This window comes from Chiloscyllium plagiosum, unplaced genomic scaffold (assembly GCF_037043375.1).
Source record: "Chiloscyllium plagiosum isolate Xiang-an unplaced genomic scaffold, Cpla_swu_hap1 HiC_scaffold_50, whole genome shotgun sequence".
NCBI classification, from domain to species: domain Eukaryota; kingdom Metazoa; phylum Chordata; class Chondrichthyes; order Orectolobiformes; family Hemiscylliidae; genus Chiloscyllium; species Chiloscyllium plagiosum.
In genome coordinates, this window is record NW_028270188.1 from 33603849 (window position 1) to 33624801 (window position 20953).

Sequence of the window (20953 nt, forward strand, 5' to 3'; positions counted from 1 at the left end):
TTGCCACCATTCAGCCCGTCTCTGCAGTTTATCTAGTTCCCTCTGTAACCCATAACATTCTTCTGTACTATCTACAACTCTACTAACTTTAAATCTGCAAATTTAGTATCCTAGTCATTTAGACTCTACTCAAGTCGTTCACAAACATCAGTGAACCCAAAACAGATACTTGAGGTACACCACGAATAACTGAATTCCAGGGAGAACATTTCACATCAACCACCACTTTCTATCTTCTTTCAGCTAGCCGATGTCTGACCCAAACGGCTAAATCACACTCAATCCAATGCCACCAACTTTTGTGCAATAGCCTACCGTGTGGAACTTTACCAAAACCCTCCTGAAATCCATAAACACCACATCAACCGCTTTACCCTCATCCACCGGTTGGTCACCTTCTCAATACACTCATAAAGTATGTGAGGCACGGCCGATATTTCACAAAATCGTGTTGACTCTCCTGAGTCAACTTACTCCTTTCAAGATGATTATAAATCCTGTCTGTTGGAACCTTTTCTAACACTTTACCATAACAGAAGTGAGGCTTAGTGGTCGATCAAAACCAGCATTTTCTGTACTCCCCTTCTGGTACAAGGGGACAACACTTGCTATCCTTCAGTCTTCGGGCACGTTTCCTGCAGACAATGACGACATAAATTTCAACACGAAAAGCTCTGTGGTCTCCTCCCTTATTTCTCAGAGACTCCGAGGGCAAATCCCAAATGGGCTCAGTGGGCTTATTTATTTTCACACTTTCCAAAATTGCTAACATCTCCTCCTTGTGAACTTCAATCCCATCCAGTCTAGTAGCCTGCATCTCAGTATTCTCCTTGACAAAATTTTTCTTTTCCAGTGTGAATGCTGATGAAAACTATTCATTTAGCGATTTCACTGTCTCCTCTGACTTGACACAATTTCCCACGACTCCCCTTGATTGGCTCTAAACTTACTCTGGTCATTCTTTTATTCCTGATACACGCCGAGAAAGATTGAGGATTTTTCTCGATCCTACCTGCTAACAACTTCTCAAGTTCCCCACCCCCCCTCCCCCCTGATTCTTCATAGCTCTCTCTTTAGGTTTTTTCTGCCTAACATGTAACTCTCAAGCGCAGTAACCTAGCCTCCCCGTCTCAGCCTTCCATAAGCCTTCTTCTTCCTCTTTCAGGAGATTCAACTTCTTTCATGAACCACTGCTCCCTCGCTCGGCCACTTCCTTCCTGCTTGACAGGTACATAGGTATTAAGGACACGCAGTAGCTGTTCCTTGAATCAGCCACAAATTTCAATTGTGCCATTCTCTAAAGTTTCCTTCCCCATTCTATCATTCTAAATCTTGCCTAATCCTGTCATGATTGGCCTTACCCCAGTAATAACTTTTGCTCTGCTGTATATAGCTATCCCTTTCCATCACAAAGATAAACAGAACCAAATTGTGGTCACTATCAGCAAAGTGCTCACCTGCCGTAAAATCTAAGACTTGGCCAGGTTTAATATCCAGTACCAAATTCAACGTGGCGTCGCACCTTCTTGGCCTGTTTACACACGGTGTCAGCAAACACACCTGTACGCATTGAACAAAAATTGACCGATTTAATGTTTCGAACTATTGTATTTCCAGTCAATATTTGGAATGTTAAAGACTCCCATGACAACTACCCTGTTACTCTCGTCCCTATCCAGAATTATTTTTGCCATCTTCCCTTCTACATCTCTGGAACTATTCGGAGGTCCATAGAAAACCTCCAACAGGGTGAATGCTTCTTTCTTGTTTCTAACCTTAGCCAATAATACCTCAGCAGGTGATTCCTCAACCATTTTCTGTACTACCGTAATGCTGTTCTTGACGAACAATGCCACCCCCCCCTCCTTTTACCATCTTCTTTGTTTTTACAAAACAACGAAACTCTGGAACCTGTTACAGCCATTCCTGTCCCTCTTCTATCCATATCTCTGCAATGGCCACAACATCAAAATCCCAGTTGAATACCTATACTGCCTGTTTACTCACCTTACCCATGACGCCCCTGGCGCTGGCGTAGACACACTTTAAACCACTTTCCTTCTTGCCGGTGCACACTTGCAACCTTGAAACCATATTTCTCACATCACTTAAACCATATTTCTCACATCATTTAAAATGAATGGGGAGGGAGGAAAGAGGAGGGTGTGTAGCACTACTAATCAGAGAGGGTATCACAGCTACAGAAGCTTCCATTGTCGAGGAAGATCTGCCTACCGAGTCAGTATTAGTGGAAATTAGGAACAGCAAGGGAGCAGTCCCCTCGTTAGGAGTTTAGTACAGCCCCCCCAACAGCAGCAGGGAGATGGAAGAAAACATAAGTAGGTAGATTTTGGAAAAGAGTGGACGTAGTAGGGTTGTTGTAATGGGTGACTTTAACTTTCCAAATATTGGTTGGAACCTCCTTTGAGTAGAAGATTTGAATGGAGCTGTTTTTGTAAGGTGTGTTCAGGAGGGTTTCCGAATTCAGTACGTTGATAGGCTGACGAGGGGAGAGGCGATTCTCGATTTGGTGCTCGGAAACGAGCCGGGGCAGGTATCAGATCTTGTGGTGGGAGAGCTTTTTTGGGATAATGACCACAACTGCCTCACATTCAACATAGCTATGGAGAAGGAGAGGATTAGGCAAATCTGGAGGATATTTAATTGCGGAAGAGGAAACTATGATGCGATTAGACATGAGTTAGGAAGCATGCATTGGGAGCAATTGTTCCATGGTAAAGGCACTATAGACATGTGGAGACTGTTTAAGGAACAGGTGTTGCAAGTGATGAATAAATATGTCCCTCTGAGACAGGCAAGAAGTGGTAAGACAAAGGAACCTTGGATGTCGATAGCGGTGGAGCTTCTCGTCAAAAGGAAAAAGGTAGCTTACATAAGCTGGAAGAAGCTAGGGTCAAGCTCAGCTCTACAGGATTGCAAGCAGGCGAGGAAGGAGCTCAAAAATGGTCTGAGGAGAGCCAGGAGGGGGCACGAGAAAGTCTTAGCAGAACGGATTAGGGAGAACACAAAGGGATTTTACACTTATGTGAGGAATAAGAGAATGGTCAAAGAAAGAGTAGGGCCGATCACGGATAGCACAGGGAACTTGTGTGTGCAATCTGAGGAGGTAGGGGAAGCCCTAAATGAGGTTTTTGCTTCAGTCTTTACGACAGAAACGAACTTTGTAGTGAATGAAACCTTTGAAGAGCCGGTGTGCATGCTGGAATGGATAGAGATAGAGGAAGCTGATGTGCTGAAAATTTTGTCAAACATTAAGATTGACAAGTCGCCATGCCCGGACCAGATTTGTCCTCGACTGCTTTTGGAAACGAGAAATGCAATTACTTCGCCACTTGCGAAGATCTTTGCATCCTTGCTCTCACTGGAGTTGTACCTGAGGACTGGAGAGTGCTAAATGTAATTCCTGTCTTCAAGAAAGGAGATAGGGTAATCCCCGGCAATTACAGACCAGTAAGTCTCACGCCTGTCGTCTGCAAGGTGTTAGAAAGGATTCTGAGGAATATGATTTATGACCATCTGGAAAAGCATGGCTTGATTAAATGCAGTAGACACGGCTTTGTGAGGGGCAGGTCATGCCTCACAAACCTTATCGAGTTCTTTGAGGCTGTGACTAGAAAAGATGATGAGGGTCGAGCAGTGGATGTGGTGTATATGCACTTCCGCAAGGCATTTCATAAGGTTCCCATGGTAGGCTCATTCAGAAGGTCAGGTGGAATGAGATACAGGGGAACTTAGATGTCTCGATGCAGAATTGGCTGGCCTACAGAAGACAGCGAGTGGTAGTAGAAGGAAAATATTCTGCCTGGAAGCCTGTGGTGAGTGGTGTTCCACAGGGCTCTGTCCTTGGGCCTCTACTGTTTGTAATTTTTATTCATGACTTGGATGAGAGGATTGAAGGATGGGTCAGCAAATTTTCAGACGACTCAAAGGTTGCAGGTGTCGTTGACAGTATAGAGGGCTTTTGTAGGCTGTAGCGGGACATTGACAGGATTCAGAGATGGGCTGAGAGGTGGAAGATGGAGTTCAACCTGGATAAATGCGAGGTGATGCATTTTGGAAGGTCGAATTAGAAAGATGAGTACAGGATTAAGGATAGGATTCTTGGCAGTGTGGAGGAACAGATGGATCTTGGTGTGCAAGTACACAGATCCCTTAAAATGGCCACCCAAGTGGACAGGGTTGTTAGGAAAGCATGTGGTTCTGGCTTTCATTATCATGGGGATTGGGTTTAAGAGTCATGAGATCTTGTTGCAGCTCGAAAAACTTTGGTTAGACCGCACTTGGAATACTGCATCCAGTTCTGGTCGACCTATTGTAGAAAAGATGTGGATGCTTTGGAAAGGGTTCAGAGGAGGTTTACTAGGATGTTGCCTTGACTGGAGGGCTTATCTTATGAAGAGAGTTTGACTGAGCTCGGACTTTTTTCATTGGAGAGAAAGAGGAGGAAGGGGACCTAGTTGAGGTATAGAAGATAATGAGAGGCATTGATAGAGTCGATAGCCAGAGACTATTTCCCAGGGCAGAAATGACTAACACGAGGGGTCATAGTTTTAAGCTGGTTGGAGGAAAGTATAGAGGGGAAGTCAGAGGCAGGTTCTTTCCACAGGGACTTGTGAGAGCATGGAATGCGTTGCCAGCAGCAGTTATGGAAGCAAGGTCATTGGGGACATTTAAGAGACTACTAGACATGCATATGGTCACAGAAATATGAGGGTGCATACATGAGGATCAATGGTCGGCACAACATCGTGGGCTGAAGGGCCTGTTCTATGCTGTACTGTTCCATGTTCTATGTTCTACTAATTTCAACCTCCTGGACGCGAGAAGAACAATTTACGTTTCCATTTCCCTGCTGCAATACTTTAAACCATCCCAAATAGCATGAGGTTTCTGGACATCAATATGTAAATCCCAAAATTTCTTTTAAGTCACACTCTCGAGACAACTTGAGATTTGAGATGGGAAGTGTAAATAGGGATATGGATCAAATGCAGGCAGTTGGGAGAAGCTGAGTGAGCACCATGATATGCATGGACCAGTCTGAGCTGAAGAGCTTGTTTCATATTGAATTTCTCTATAACTTGACTTTGTCCTTCAGTTCACCTCTGGAATTCAACCGTTTTTCAGATTGTGAATCAAAGTTGTAGCAAACTCAGGATCTGGATGGTACTGGAAGAACCCAATGTGGCCGTCGCTGAGCGGGTAATTGCTGAGCAGATGCGGCTTGATGGCACTGTTGATGACATCTTTCATCACGTTACTGATGATTGAAAACAGACTGATGGAGGCGAAATTGGCCAGGTTGTATTTGTCCTGTGTTATTGTGCTGAATATACGTCGGCGATTACCCACACTGTCGGTAGATGCCAGTGCCGTACTGGTACTGAAATATCTTGGCTTGGCAGGTGTCAAGTTCCAGAGCGCACGTCGTGAGTATTATTGCCAGAATGTCGGTAGCATCTGGAACTTTGCACTATTTGTTCATTTCTTTGTTATTATTTGAAGTGATGGCGACTCAGCGTCAGCTACCTCAGGCGGCAGAGCATAAATCTGAAGGTGTGAAATCGAGCGCCACGCTCGGTACATTCATTTTACAGCTTAGTTTTCCTAGTTGGATCCCAGCTCTCCATTCCACTGTCAATGTCACCAGCCAAAACATGCTCTCTCTTGCTCTCTATCTCTCACTCTCTCTCTGTCTCTCTCTCTGTCCCTCACCCCCTGTCTCTGGTGCTCTCTCTCTTTCTCTCTCTCTCTCTCGCTATCTCTTTCTCTCTGTCTCCTGTTTCTGAGTGAAAACTGTCCCCGCTTTACTGGAAATGCTGGAGACAAGTTTGTAGGTGTATCCGAATGTAAAATGCAAGGTATCCCCTTCAAGGGTGCAGGTTCCACTCCAAAACTGCAGCAAGCAGAATGTCCAGAGTCGCAAAATGAGAATGTTTACTTCACCACGCTGCCCCCACTACCCTCTATATCTGCAGCTTCCCTTACACTCAACACCTGGTCCCGAAGAAGGGTTACACCCGAAACGTCGACGTCTCCACCTCCTGATGCGGCCTGGTTTAGTGTGTTCTTCCAGCCTCTTGCCTGTCTATTTTGTATTCCATCTTCTGTCGTTTTTGTTTATTGTATCTAACGGAATTAGAATGGCCGCTTCCTGAGGGGGACTAACAGTGATGGCTGCATCCCAAATGGAGCTGAACTAGAATTAACTGATTCAGAAGGTTCCGATACAAAGCGCCGGGAACTCTCCCCGAACGTGACGCAGTTCACACGGAAAGTAGTCTTCTTTAGTGACTGTGTGGGTTTACACAATGAACGGTTTATTCTCCGAGACGGAAGGACAGGATTACGAGGTTTCAGTGTGAGGCAGAAGTGACCTGGGGAACGGGGAAATCAAACATTCCCACAGCAGAGAGAGCTGATTGATACACGAACCCTCTCCCATCTTCTGTTTCTGAAACAAAACCCGAAATTGCTGTAAATTCCCAGCTCCATCTCCCTCTGCCTTTCAGCATCCTCCAATTTTGGTTGAATCTCTCGTGTCTGACACCTTCACACTGAGCTTCTCTTTCATTATTTCCCTTATTTACCTCATAGAAGGTTTTAAAATCACAACGGTCACACGTAGAGACAATAGTCAAGGATGTTTATTTCCTCAGGCAGGTGAGTTCAAAACTAGAGGGTTTAAGGTGAGAAGGGTAAAATTGAAAAGTGATCAGAGGGACGTTTTTCACATGAAGTTTGTGCGTGTGTGGAATAAACTTTCAGAGGAAGTTGCAGAGTCTGGTACACTCACATCATTTCAACATTTGAATGGGTACATGGGTAGGAAGAATTGAGAGAGATATGGGGCGAGAAATGGCAAATAACACAAGAATAATTTCGAACATCTTGACTGCATGGACGAATTGGACAGGAGGGCCTGTTCCTGTGCTCTGCACCTTTGTGATACTCCAACTGCTGAAGACTGACTTTAATAGATTGTTGGCAGGAGCGTTGGGCACCACGCACTGTGGTGTATTAATTTAGTGTGTTCGGCGGGTTTACCAGAAGGTCGATGTTTCCAAACTGCCCAAAACCGAAGGCTTTCCTAACTTTTGCTGTTAGAAGACCATTCTCCTTGCACATTGTCAACGTCTCAGTGAAAACTTTTGACTGCAGAAAATAACTCTGACCCAAGTGTGAATGCTGTCTGTGAGACAGTTCGAGTGGTCTGGGTTACCAGCTGCTCAGACAAGTGGCAGAGAGCCAATTCCAAACCATGCTTCCAAACATACTGAAAGTGTTGAAGTAACATCAGAAAGAATATAATAACAGTGAATCATTAAAAGTGAAGATTACCAAATCCAGTCTCAATTAGATTAGATCGACAATGTGCTGGTGTTTCTACCGGATCGAGAAGACAAGTCACCAGCCTCCCTCACCAGGACAGAAATGGAGGAAATGAGAGAAATTTAACAAAATTTCACGTCACAATTGCCCTCCCTTCCACCACAGTACCAAATAATAACGACTAGATTCAATGCAGGATTTGGTTTCACAACAGAGGTGAAATAATGATCTAAATTCACTTTCAAAGATACTGGAGAACATAGAACATAGAACAATACAACGCAGTACAGGCCATTTGGCCCTCGATGTTGCGCCGCCCTGTCATACTAATCTGAAGCCCATCCCACCTATACTATTCCATGTAGGTCAATATGACTGTCCAATGACGACCTAAATCCACTTAAAGTTGCTGAATCTACCACCGTTGCAGGCAAAGCATTCCATACCCTTACTACTCTCTGAGTAAAGAAACTATCTCTGATATCTGTTTTATACCGATCTCCCCTCACTTTAAAGTTGTGTCCCCACGTGTTTGCCGTCCCCATACTTAGAAAAAGGCTCTTCCTGTCCACCCTATCTAACCCTTTGATTATCTTGTATGTCTCTATTAAATCGCCTCGCAACCTTCTTCTCCCTTACGAGAACAGCCTCAAGGCCCTCAGCCATTCCTTGACGCACCTTGACTGGAATAAGAAACAGCAGCGCAGCCTGCATGTGCCCGGGATTATGCCAGGGGTCTTTCGAGTCAGAGGTGAAAGTGAAAACCACAGCACCAGGGGAACACAGCGTGGATACTGACTGGTTGGAGGCTCTGTGCTCTCCCACTTCACAGAATGGTTTGGAGTAATGATTATGTTTTACTACATTGAACTTCAACACAGCTCCCCCACCCCCACTTCCTCACGTTGCCATAATAATCAGTCAGCACAAGTGGGACTCAAGGCCCTGTTTTCTTTGAAACTGGAACCTGACCTCAGCGCGTGAGATTTCTCAGCCAGGCTACCAAACACGCAAAGCTCACAAAGCTAAGCAGGTCAGCACCCAGATGATACCCTCACCATACGGTCATTTCAATCGCCTGTTCTGCAAAATTACCGGTTCAAAGGAGGTCCTCCGCCTCAAGTCTAAGTTAGCAGCAGAATCCGAGAAGGAGAGCTCACATTTCGAGGTTGTTGGATACGGTGCTGGTGAAAATTGATATTGTCCAGATTTTTGCCCTTAACCAGGCGTTTTCCTGCGCAGCTTTCCACATCAGGGCACGATCAATTGTCACATGGCTGCCAGCTGAGTTGGAAACCAATATGGGAACCGAAGAGAAGCGAACTCACTGAATGTTACTAAATCCCACGGTTCTTACTGAGAGATATACAAAAGGCAGTGTCTATGCGTATTGACAGAAGGATTAAAGTCATTGCAAGATCTCAAAGAACTGCAAACTGCACGTGATTGCTCTTTTATTGGAGGTGTGAAAAGCTCTCCCGACTGAGTCACAGCTGAAAATCACGCAACACCATGTTATAGTACAACTGCCTTATTTGGAGGCACTAGCTTTCGAAATGCTGTTCTTCATCAGGTGACAACTTCCTGATGATGAAGCAGTTGTTCGAAAGCTAGTGATCCCAAATAAAACTGTTGCACCCTAACCTGGTATTGTGTGCCTTTTAGCTTGGTGCAAGTGGGTACTGCAGATACTGGAGATTAGAGTCAAAATAAGAGTAGTGTTGGAAAAACACAGCAAGTCAGGCAGAATCCGAGGAACAGGAAAATCGACGTTTTGGGCCTGATGAAGGACGTTTGCCTGAAAGGTGACTTGTAAATTTGTCCAGACAATTCCAACACTGGCACCACAGAATCACGCCTGAGTCACCTTCACGTCTCTTGTTGCTGACTGAATCAGAAAGTAGGTATTTCACCAGAGCTTAGATTAGAGTGGTGCCGAAAAAAGCACAGCAGGTCAGGCAGCATCCGAAGACCAGGGCAGCTCCTCGGATGCTGCTTGATCTGCTGTGCTTTTCCAGCACCACTCTAATCTACACTATGGTTTGCAGCATCGCATTCCTGGTTTTTACCTCTTTCACCAGACCTGCATGTGGTCCACTTTCTTATCCCTCTCAGTTTAGACGTTCCTGCTCCTCTGTGATGTGAATGAAAATAAAATGGATACAATGTCATGCAGCAGCATGCCTGTCATTTCCTCAGCTTCAGTTCCCACACGGCTTAGATTTCAGACCACAAGTTAACATTAGCGACTATATGAGATCGCGAGTTAAGAGGTTCATCTGAGACTGTAAATCCCCACATTCAGGTTGTTGACTGAATGAGCTGCAAACAAAGCCGGTGCTTAAAACTCTTGAACACGTGAACTGCTCCAAAGCATGATTGAGGATTTCTGGTTTTGATTCACACACGTTGACAAACAACACACAGCATCCCAATGAGGCCATAGAGAGCCTACTTTGGGAATCAGTTGGAAAAGAGTGTATACCAGTAATCCAGTATTCACTGCGGGATCTCCTTATCTGTGAACTGGGCCGCCTTTGCATGCATGGGAGAATCCGGAGTTACTGTTGCAGAAAAGTCAGTGCCCAACAACTGAGCTCTTAAAATAGAATGTCCATCGGTGCCATACACAGTGGTACATATTCAGGACCAGCGAGGAGAGAAATTTAACAAAGTTTCACTCAGTAATTAATCGGAATTGTATGCCTTGTCAGCACTGCAGCAGATATGCGCGAGCAAATTCAAAGCGAGGTTTGCTGATGAGATCAACGAGAAAGAAAGCACCCTTCACGCCAATCCCAAAAGCTACCACTATTAACAACAGAACATGTGTGTCCCTGTGGGGACTTGAGCCAGATACATTTGCGCATGAGGCAAGCGTGAGGACCACTAATCTGAAGTGCAACTGTACTCGCTGTCCTACCCAACTCACTGACATTTGCGGCCATTCAATGCATTAACTTTCTCTTTCAAGGAGATCATTGTCATTCAGCATTATTGAAAAATTAAAGGACATCACGTGAAATTGCTCAGGAAATGTTAGCAGGGATGTTGTCAGGTTTGCACGGTTTAGCCTGTTGGCGAGGCTGAATAGAACAAAGAACAAACAACAAATAACCTTACCCCAGTGGAAGAGGCGTTTCGGCCTTCCCAGCCTGTGCCAATCCAGATCCTCTATCTAAACCTGCTGCCTATTTTCTACCGGTCTGTATCCCTTTGCTCCCTGTTTATTCATGTACCTGCCCAGATGAATATTAAATGATGTTATTGATCCCACCCTTACCAGCTCCGCCGGCAACGCGGTTCAGGCACCCACCACCCTCTTTGTGAAGAAAATACCAAACATATCTCCCTTAATCATTCCATCCTCCACCCCTCACGTTGAACGCGTGACCCTTAGTAATTGAGTTTCGCACTCTGGGCAAAAAAGCTTCTTACTATCTTCCCTGCAAACCTCTCATGATTTTGTAGACCTTTATCAGGTCCTCCCCCAACCTCCGGCTTGTTAATGAAAAAGATCTTAATCTCCTCCACTTCTCCTCATAGCTAGTGTCATCCATGCCAGGCAACATCCTGGTAAACCTCCTCTGCACCCTCTTCAAAGCTTACCCGTACTTTTTCGCAATGTAGCAATCAGAACTGTACACAGTGTTCCAAATGTGGCTGAACCAAAGTCTTATACAACTGTAACATGACCTGCCAACTCTTGTACTCAATGCTCCGTCCAATGAAGGAATTTATGCCGTATGTCTTCTTGACCACTCTGCTGACTTGCGTCGCCACCTTCGGTGAACAATCGACATAAACACCCAGATCTCTCTGTCCATCAAGATTCCCCAGGGCAATTCGTTTTTCAGAACAATTCGCTCTTGAATCGGATCTTCTAAATGCATCACCTTGCATTTGCATGGATTGAACTCCAACTGCCATTTCTCTGCCCAACTCTCCTACGTTTGTTTGTTTTGCTGTATTCTCTGACAGTCCCAATCACTATCTGCTACTCCAGCAACCTTAGTGTTATCTGTAAACTTGTTCATGAGGCATCTATACCTTCCTCGAAGTCACTTTTATATATCACAAAGAACAGTGGACCCAATACGGATCCCTATGGAACCACTGTCACATATCTCCATTTTCAGAAAGTCCCTTCCAACTACCACTTTCTGTCTCCTGTTGCCCAGCCAGTTCTCTACCGATCTAGTTCAAGCATCCTGGACTCCATGTGACTTCCCCTTCTCCATCTGCGTACTTTATCAAAAGCCTGGTTAAAGTCCATGTCCATGGCATCTGGATCCTTTCCCTAATCATTCAACTTTGTCACCTTTGCAAAAAATTCTATTCAGTTTGTAAGACATAACCTTTCCTGCACAAAACCATGTTGCCTCTCACTGATTAGCCCATTTTCTTCCAAATGGAAATTTTCCTAATCCTCAGTATCTTCTCCAGTAACTTCCCTGTCACTGACAACAGGCTCACAGGTCTGTAATTAGCAATTCTCCAATGTTAGTCTAAAGGTTAGTCTCCAAGTCTGGATCGGATCTCTCCCAGGTTTCTGAGGGAAGTGAGAGAGGAAATAACTGGGGATTTAACAAATACCTTTGCAACATCATTGAACACGGGTGAGGACCTGGAGTACTGGAGAATTGCTAATGGTGTCCCCTTGTTTAAGAAGGGTAGAAGGAATACTCCAGCAATTACAGACCTGTGAGCCTGTTGTCAGTGACAGGGAAGTTACTGGAGAAGATACAGAAGATTACGATATATTTCCATTTGAAAGAAAATGAGCTAATCAGGCAACATTGTTCTTTGCAAACAGAATAGAAATTTTTGAAAAGGTGACAAAGTTAATTGATGAGGGAAAGGATGCAGTTGCCATGGACATGGACTTTAGCCAGGCTTTTGATAAAGTACGCAGATGGAGAAGGTGAAGTCACATGGAGTCCAGGATGCTTGAACTTGATCGGTCGAGAACTGGCTGGGCAACAGGAGACAGCAAGTAGTAGTTGGAATGGACTTTCTGAAAATGGAGATATGTGACAGTGGTTCCACGGGGATCCGTATTGTGACCACTGTTCTTTGTGATATATAAAAGTGACTTCGAGGAAGGTATAGATGCCTCATGAGCAAGTTTGCAGATGAAACTAAGGTTGCTGGAGTAGCAGATAATGATTGGGACTGTCAGAGAATAGAGCAGAATAAACATATGTTGGAAAGTTGGGCAGAGAAATGGCAGTTGGAGTTCAATCCATGCAAATGCAAGGTAATGCATTTGGAAGATCTGATTCAAAAAAATGACATGTCCTGGGGAAAATTGATGGACAGAGAGATCTGGGTGTTTCTGTCCATTGTTCCCCGAAGGTGGCGACGCAAGTCATTAGAGTTGTCAAGAATACATACGGCATTAATTCCTTCATCGGACGGAGTATTGAGTACAAGAGTTGGCATTTCGTGTTACAATTGTTTAAGAATTTGGTTCAGCCACATTTTGAACACTGTGTACAGTTCTGATTGTCACATTGCCAGAAAGGACGGGAAAGCTTTGAAGCGGGTGCAGGGGAGGTTTACCAGGGTGTTGCCTGGCATGGAGGACACTAGCTATGAGGAGAGGTTGAGTAGATTAGGATCATTTTCATTAAAAAGCCGGAGGTTGGGGGAGGAATTGATAAAGGTCTACAAAACCATGAGAGGTTTGCAGGGAAGATAGCAAGAAGCTTTTTTTTCCCAGAGTGGGAAACTCAATTACGAAGGGTCACGAATTCAACGTGAGGGGAGGAGGGGGCGATGTTTAAGGGAGATATGTTTGGTACTTTCTTCACACAGAAGATGGTGAGTTCCTGAAACACGTTGCCGGCGGAGCTGGTAAGGGTGGGAACAATAACATAATTTCATATTCATCTGGGCAGATACATGAATAAACAGGGATCAAAGGGATACAGACCGTTAGAAAAGAGGCAGCATGTTTAGATAGAGGATCTGGATTGGCACAGGCTGGGAATGCCGAAAGGCCTCTTCCACTGGGGTAAGGTTATTTGTTGTTTGTTCTTTGTTCTATTCAGCTCGCCAACAGGCCAAGCCGTGCAAACCTGACAACATCCCTGCAAACATTTCCTGAGCAATTTCACGTGATGTCCTTTAATTTTTCAATAATGCTGAATGACAATGATCTCCTTGAAAGAGAAAGTTAATGCATTGAATGGCCGCAAATGTCAGTGAGTTGGGAAGGACAGCGAGTACAGTTGCACTTCAGTGTAGTGGTCGTCACGCTTGCCTCATGCGCAAATGTATCTGGCTCTAGTCCCCACAGTGACAAGCATGTTCTGTTGTTAATAGTGGTAGCTTTTGGGATTGACGTGGAAGGAGCGTTCTTTCTCGTTGATCTCAGCAGCGAACCTTGCTTTGAATTTGCTCACGCATATCTGCTGCAGTGCTGACAAGGAATACAATTCCGATTAATTACTGAGTGAAACTTTGTTAAATTTCTCTCCTCACTGGTCCCTGAATATGCTCCAATGTGTATGGCACCGATGGGCATCCTATTTTAAGAGCGCAGTTGCTGGACACTGACATTTATGTAACAGCAATACTGCATTTCGCATGCGTGCAAAAGCGGCCCAGTTCAGAGATAAGGAGATCCCGCAGTGAATACTTGATTACTGGTATACACCCTCTTCCAACTGTTTCCCAAAGTAGGCTCTCTATGGCCTCATTGGGATGCTGTGTGCTGTTTGTCAACGTGTGTGAATCAAAACCAGAAATCCTCAATCATGCTTTGGAGCAGTTCACATGTTCAAGAGTTTTAAGCACCGGCTTTGTTTGCAGCTCATTCAGTCAACAACCTGAATGTGGGGATTTACAGTCTCAGATGAACCTCTTAACTCGTGCTCTCATACAGTCGCTAATATTAACATGTGCTCTGAAATCCGGAAGAAGGGCTCATGCCCGAAACGTCGATTTTCCTGCTCCTTGGATGCTGCCTGACCTGCTGTGCTTTTCCAGCAACACATTTTCATCTCTGAAATCTAAGCCGTGTGGGAAGTGAAGCTGAGGAAATGACAGACAGGCTGCTGAATAACATTGGACCCATTTTATTTTCCTTCACATCACAGGGGAGCAGGAACGTCTAAACTGAGAGGGATAGGAAAGTGGACCACATGCAGCTGTGGTGAAATAGGTAAAAACCAGGAATACAGATGCTGCAAACCAGAGTCTAGATTAGAGTGGTGCTGAAAAAGGAAAACCGACTTTCCAGTCAAAAGCCCTGCCCTGCTCCTCGGATGCTGCCTGACCTGCTGTGCTTTTCCAGCACCACTCTAATCTACGCTCTGGTGAAATACCTTCTTTCTGATTCAGTCAACAACAAGAGACGTGAAGGTGATTCAGGGGTGGTTCTGTGGTGCCAGTGTTGGAATGGGCTGGACAAATTTAAAAGTCACCTTGCAGGCAAACGTCCTTCATCAGGCCCAAAACGTCTACTTTCCTGTTCCTCGGATTCTGCCTGATTTGCTGTGTTTTTCCAGCACTACTCTTATTTTGTCTCTAATCTTCAGTATCTGCGGTACCCACTTGCACCAAGCTAAAATTCACACAATACCAGGTGAGAGTCCAACAGTTTTATTTGGGATCACTTGCTTTCGAACAACTGCTTCATCATCAGGAAGTTGTCACCTGATGAAGAACAGCACTTCGAAAGCTAGTGTCTCCAAATAAGGCAGTTGTACTATAACATGGTGTTGCGTGATTTTCAGCTGTGACTCAGTCGGGAGAGCTTTTCACACCTCCAATAAAAGAGCAATCATGTGCAGTTTGCAGTTCTTTGAGATCTTGCAATGACTTTAATCCTTCTGTCAATACGCATAGACACTGCCTTTTGTATATCTCTCAGTAAGAACCGTGGGATTTAGTAACATTCAGTGAGTTCGCTTCTCTTCGGTTCCCACATTGGTTTCCAACTCAGCTGGCAGCCATGTGACAATTGATCGTGCCCTGATGTGGAAAGCTGCGCAGGGAAACGCCTGGTTTAGGGCAAAGATCTGGAAAATACCAATTTGTACCAGCACCGTATCCAACAACCTCGAAATATGATGTCTCCATCTAGGATTCTGCTGCTAACTTAGATTTGAGGCGGAGAACCTCCTTTGAACCGCTAATTTTGCAGAACAGGCGCTTGAAATGACTGTATGGTGGAGGGTATCATCTGGGTGCCGACCTGCTTAGCTGTGTGAGCTTTGCGTGTTTGGTAGCCTGGCTGAGAAATCTCAGGCGCTGAGGCCAGGTTCCAGTTTCAAAGAAAACAGGGCCTTGAGTCCCACTTGCGCTGACTGATTATGATGGCAACGTTAAGAAGTGAGGGGGGTGGGGAGCTGTGTTGAAATTCAATGCAGTAAAACATAATCATTACCTCCAAACCATTCTGTGACGTGGGAGAGCACAGAACCTCCAACCAGTCAGTCTCCACGCTGTGTTCCCCTGGTGCTGTGGTTTTCACTTTCACCTCCGACTCGAAAGTCCCCTGGCATAATCCCGGGCACATGCAGGCTGCGCTGCTGTTTCATATTCCAGTCAAGGTGGGTCAAGGAATGTCTGAGGGCCTTGAGGCTGTTCTCGTTAGGGAGAAGAAGGTTGCGAGGCAACTTAATAGAGACATACAAGATAATCAAAGGGTTAGATAGGGTGGACAGGGAGAGCCTTTTTCTAAGTATGTGGACGGCAAACACGAGGGTCACAACTTTAAAGTGAGGGGAGATCGGCATAGGTAGTTCCTATACTCAGAGAGTAGGAAGGGTATAGAATGCTTTGCCTGCAACGGTGGTAGATTCAGCAAATTTAAGTGCATTTAATTCTTCGTTGGACAGACATATGGACGTACATGGAATAGTATAGGTGGGATGGGCTTCAGATTAATATGAAAGACCGGCGCAACATCGAGGACCAAAGGGCCTGTACTGCGCTGTAATGTTCTATGTTCTATGTTCTATATTCACCAGTATCATTGAAAGTGAATGGAGATTATTATTTCACCTCTGTTGTGAAACCAAATCCTGCATTGAATCTACTCATTATTATTTGGTAATGTGGTGGAAAGGAGGGCAATTTTGTTGTGAAACTTTGTTAAATTTCTCTCATTTCCTCCATTTCTGTCCTGGTGAGGGAGACTGGTGACTTGTCTTCTCGATCCGGTGGAAGCACCAGCACATTGTCGATCTAATCTGATCGCGACTGGAATTGATAATCTTCACTTTTAATGATTCATTGTTATTATATTCGTTCTGATGTTACTTCAACACTTTCAGTATGTTTGGAAGCATGGTTTGGAATTGGCTCTCTGCCATTTGTTTGAGCAGTTCGTAACCCAGACTACTCGAACTGTCTCACAGACAGCATTCACACTTGGGTCAGAGGTATTTTCTGCAGCCAAAGGTTTTCACTGAGAAGTTGACAATGTGCAAGGGTAATGATCTTTTAGCAGCAAAAGTCAGGAAAGCCTTCGGCTCTGGGCAGTTTGGAAACATGGACCTTCTGATAAACCCGCCGAACACACTAAATTATTACACCACAGTGCCTGGCGCCCAACGTTCCTGCCAACAATCTATTAAAGTCAGTCTTCAGCAGTTGGAGTATCACAAAGGTGCAGAGCACAGGAACAGGCCCTCCTGTCCAATTCGTCCATGCAGTCAAGATGTTCGAAATTATTCTTGTGTTATTTGCCATTTCTCGCCCCATATCTCTCTCAATTCTTCCTACCCATGTACCCATTCAAATGTTGAAATGATGTGAGTGTACCAGACTCTGCAACTTCCTCTGAAAGTTTATTCCACACACGCACAAACTTCATGTGAAAAACGTCCCTCTGATCACTTTTCAATTTTACCCTTCTCACCTTAAACCCTCTAGTTTTGAACTCACCTGCCTGAGGAAATAAACATCCTTGACTATTGTCTCTACGTGTGACCGTTGTGATTTTAAAACCTTCTATGAGGTAAATAAGGGAAATAATGAAAGAGAAGCTCAGTGTGAAGGTGTCAGACACGAGAGATTCAACCAAAATTGGAGGGTGCTGAAAGGCAGAGGGAGATGGATGTGAAATCACAAGCATCACTGGCCCCCATATGTTAACTCTGCTTTCCTTTCCAAGATGCTGCCAGGCCTGCTGGGAATTTACAGCAATTTCGGGTTTTGTTTCAGAAACAGAAGATGGGAGAGGGTTCGTGTATCAATCAGCTCTCTCTGCTGTGGGAATGTTTGATTTCCCCGTTCCCCAGGTCACTTCTGCCTCACACTGAAACCTCGTAATCCTGTCCTTCCGTCTCGGAGAATAAACCGTTCATTGTGTAAACCCACACAGTCACAAAAGAAGACTACTTTCCGTGTGATCTGCGTCACGTTCGGGGAGAGTTCCCGTAGCTTTGTATCGGAACCTTTTGAATCAGTTAATTCTAGTTCAGCTCCATTTGGGATGCAGCCGTCACTGTTAGTCCCCCCTCAGGAAGCGGCCATTCTAATTCCATTAGACACAATAAAACAAAATCGACAGAAGATGGAATACAAAATAGACAGGCAAGAGGCTGGAAGAACACACTAAACCAGGCCGCATCAGGAGGTGGAGATGTCGACGTTTCGGGTGTAACCCTTCTTCGGGATCAGGTGTTGAGTGTAAGGGAAGCTGCAGATATAGAGGGTAGTGGGGGCAGCGTGGTGAAGTAAACATTCTCATTTTGCGACTCTGAACATTCTGCTTGGTAAAGTTTTGGAGTGGAACTTGCACCCTTGAAGGGGATACCTTGCATTTTACATTCGGGTACAACTACAAACTTGTCTCTAGCATTTCCAGTAAAGCCGGGACAGTTTTCACTCAGAAACAGGAGGCAGAGAGAAAGAAATAACGAGAGAGAGAGAGAGAGAGAGAGAGAGAAAGACAGCGAGCACCAGAGACAGGGGGAGAGGGACAGAGAGAGAGAGACAGAGAGAGGCAGAGAGAGAAAGAGAGAGAGAGAGAGATAGAGAGAAAGAGAGAGAGCACCAGCGACAGGGGGTGAGGGGCAGAGAGAGAGACAGAGAGAGAGAGTGAGTGATAGAGAGAAAGAGAGAGCATGTTTCGGCTGGTGACATTGCCAGTGGAATGGAGAGCTTGGTTCCTACTAGGAAAACTAAGCTGTAAAATGAATGTACCGAGCGTGGCGCTCGATTTCACACTTTCAGATTTATGCTCTGCCGCCTGAGGTAGCTGACGCTGACTCGCCATCACTTCAAATAATAACAATGAAATGGACAAATAGTGCAAAGGTACTGGATGCTACCGACATTCTGGCAATAATACTCACGACGTGTGCTCTGGAACTTGACACCTGCCAAGCCAAGATGTTTCAGTTCCAGGACGGCACTGGCATCTACCGACAGTGTGGATAATCACCGACGTATATTCAGCACAAAAACACAGGACAAATACAACCTGGCCAATTTCGCCTCCATCAGTCTGTTTTCAATCATCAGTAACGTGATGAAAGCTGTCATCAACAGTGCCATCAAGCCGCGTCTGCTCAACAATTACCCGCTCAGCGACGGCCATATTAATGTCCAGAACCCTCATGCTATTTGGGAGGGTTTAAAGTATTGCAGCAGGGAAATGGTAACGTAAATTGTTCTTCCAGCGTTCAGGAGGTTGAAATTAGTAGAACATAGAACATGGAACAGTACAGCATAGAACAGGCCCTTCAGCCCACGATGTTGTGCCGACCATTGATCCTCATGTATGCACACTCAAATTTCTGTGACCATATACATGTCCAGCAGTCTCTTAAATGTCCCCAATGACCTTGCTTCCACAACTCCTGCTGGCAACGCATTCCATGCTCTCACAACTCCCTGTGTAAAGAACCCGCCACTGACATCCCCTCTATACTTTCCTCCAACCAGCTTAAAACTATGACCCCTCGTGTTAGTCATTTCTGCCCTGGGAAGTAGTCTCTGGCTGTCGACACTATCTATGCCTCTCATTATCTTGTATACCTCAACTAGGTCCCATCTCCTCCTCCTTTTCTCCAATGAAAAAAGTCCGAGCTCAGTCAAACTCTCTTCATAAGATAAGCCCTCCAGTCAAGGCAACATCCTGGTAAACCTCCTCTGAACCCTTTCCAAAGCATCCACATCTTTTCTATAATAGGTCGACCAGAACTGGACGCAGTATTCCAAGTGCGGTCTAGCCAAAGTTTTTTCGAGCTGCAACAAGATCTCACGACTCTTAAACTCAATCCCCATGTCAATGAAAGCCAAAACCATATGCTTTCTTAACAACCTTGTCCACTTGGGTGACCATTTTAAGGGTTCTATGTACCTGCAGACCAAGTTCCCTCTGTTCCTCCACACTGCCAAGAATCCTATCCTTAATCTTGTACTCACCTTTCTAATTCGACCTTCCAAAATGCATCACCTCGCATTTATCCAGGTTGAACTCTATCTACCACCTCTCAGCCCATCTCTGCATCCTGTCAATGTTCCGCTGCAGCATGCAAATTCCATTTATACTGTCAAAGACACCTCCAACCTTTGTGTCGTCTGAAAATTTGCTGACCCATCCTTCAATCCCCTCATCCAAGTCATTAATAAAAATTACAAACAGTAGAGGCCCAAGGACAGAGCCCTGTGGAACACCACTCACCACTGACTTCCAGGCAGAATATTTTTCTTCTACTGCCATTCGCTGTCTTCTGTTGGCCAGCCAATTCTGTATCGAGACATCTAAGTTCCCCTGTATCTCATTCCACCTGACCTTCTGAATGAGCCTACCATGGGGAACCTTACCAAATGCCTTGGTGAAGTCCATATACACCACATCCACAGCTCGACCCTCATCATCTTTTCTAGTCACATCCTCAAAGAACTCGATAAGGTTTGTGAGGCATGACCTGCCACTCACAAAGCCGTGTTGACTGCATTTAATTAAGCCATGCTCTTCCAGATGGTTATAAATCCTATCCCTCAGAATCCTTTCTAACACCTTGCAGACGACAGACGTGAGACTTACTGGTCTGTATTTGCCGGGGGTTTCCCTATTTCCTTTCTTGAAGATAGGAATAACATTTGGCTCTCTCCAGTCCTCAGGTACAACTCCAGTGGAGGGCGAGGATGAAAAGATCTTCGCAAGTGGAGAAGCAATTGCATTTCTAGTTTCCAAAAGCAGTCGAGGACAAATCTGGTCCGGGCCTGGCGACTTTTCAATCTTAATGTTTGACAAAATTTTCAGCACATCAGCTTCCTCTGTCTCTATCCATTCCAACATGCACACCTGCTCTTCAAAGGTTTCATTCACTACAAAGTCCGTGTCTTTCGTAAAGACTGAAGCAAAAAACTCATTTAGGGCTTCCCCTACCTCCTCAGACTCCACACACAAATTCCCTATGCTATCCCTGATCGGCCCTACTCTTTCTTTGATCATTCTCTTATTCCTCACATAAGTGTAAAATCCCTTTATGTTCTCCCTAATCCGCTCAGCTAAGACTTTCTCGTGCCCCCTCCTGGCTCTCCTCAGACCATTCTTGAGCTCCTTCCACGCCTGCCTGCAATCCTTTAGAGCTGAGCTTGACCCTAGCATCCTCCACCTTACGTA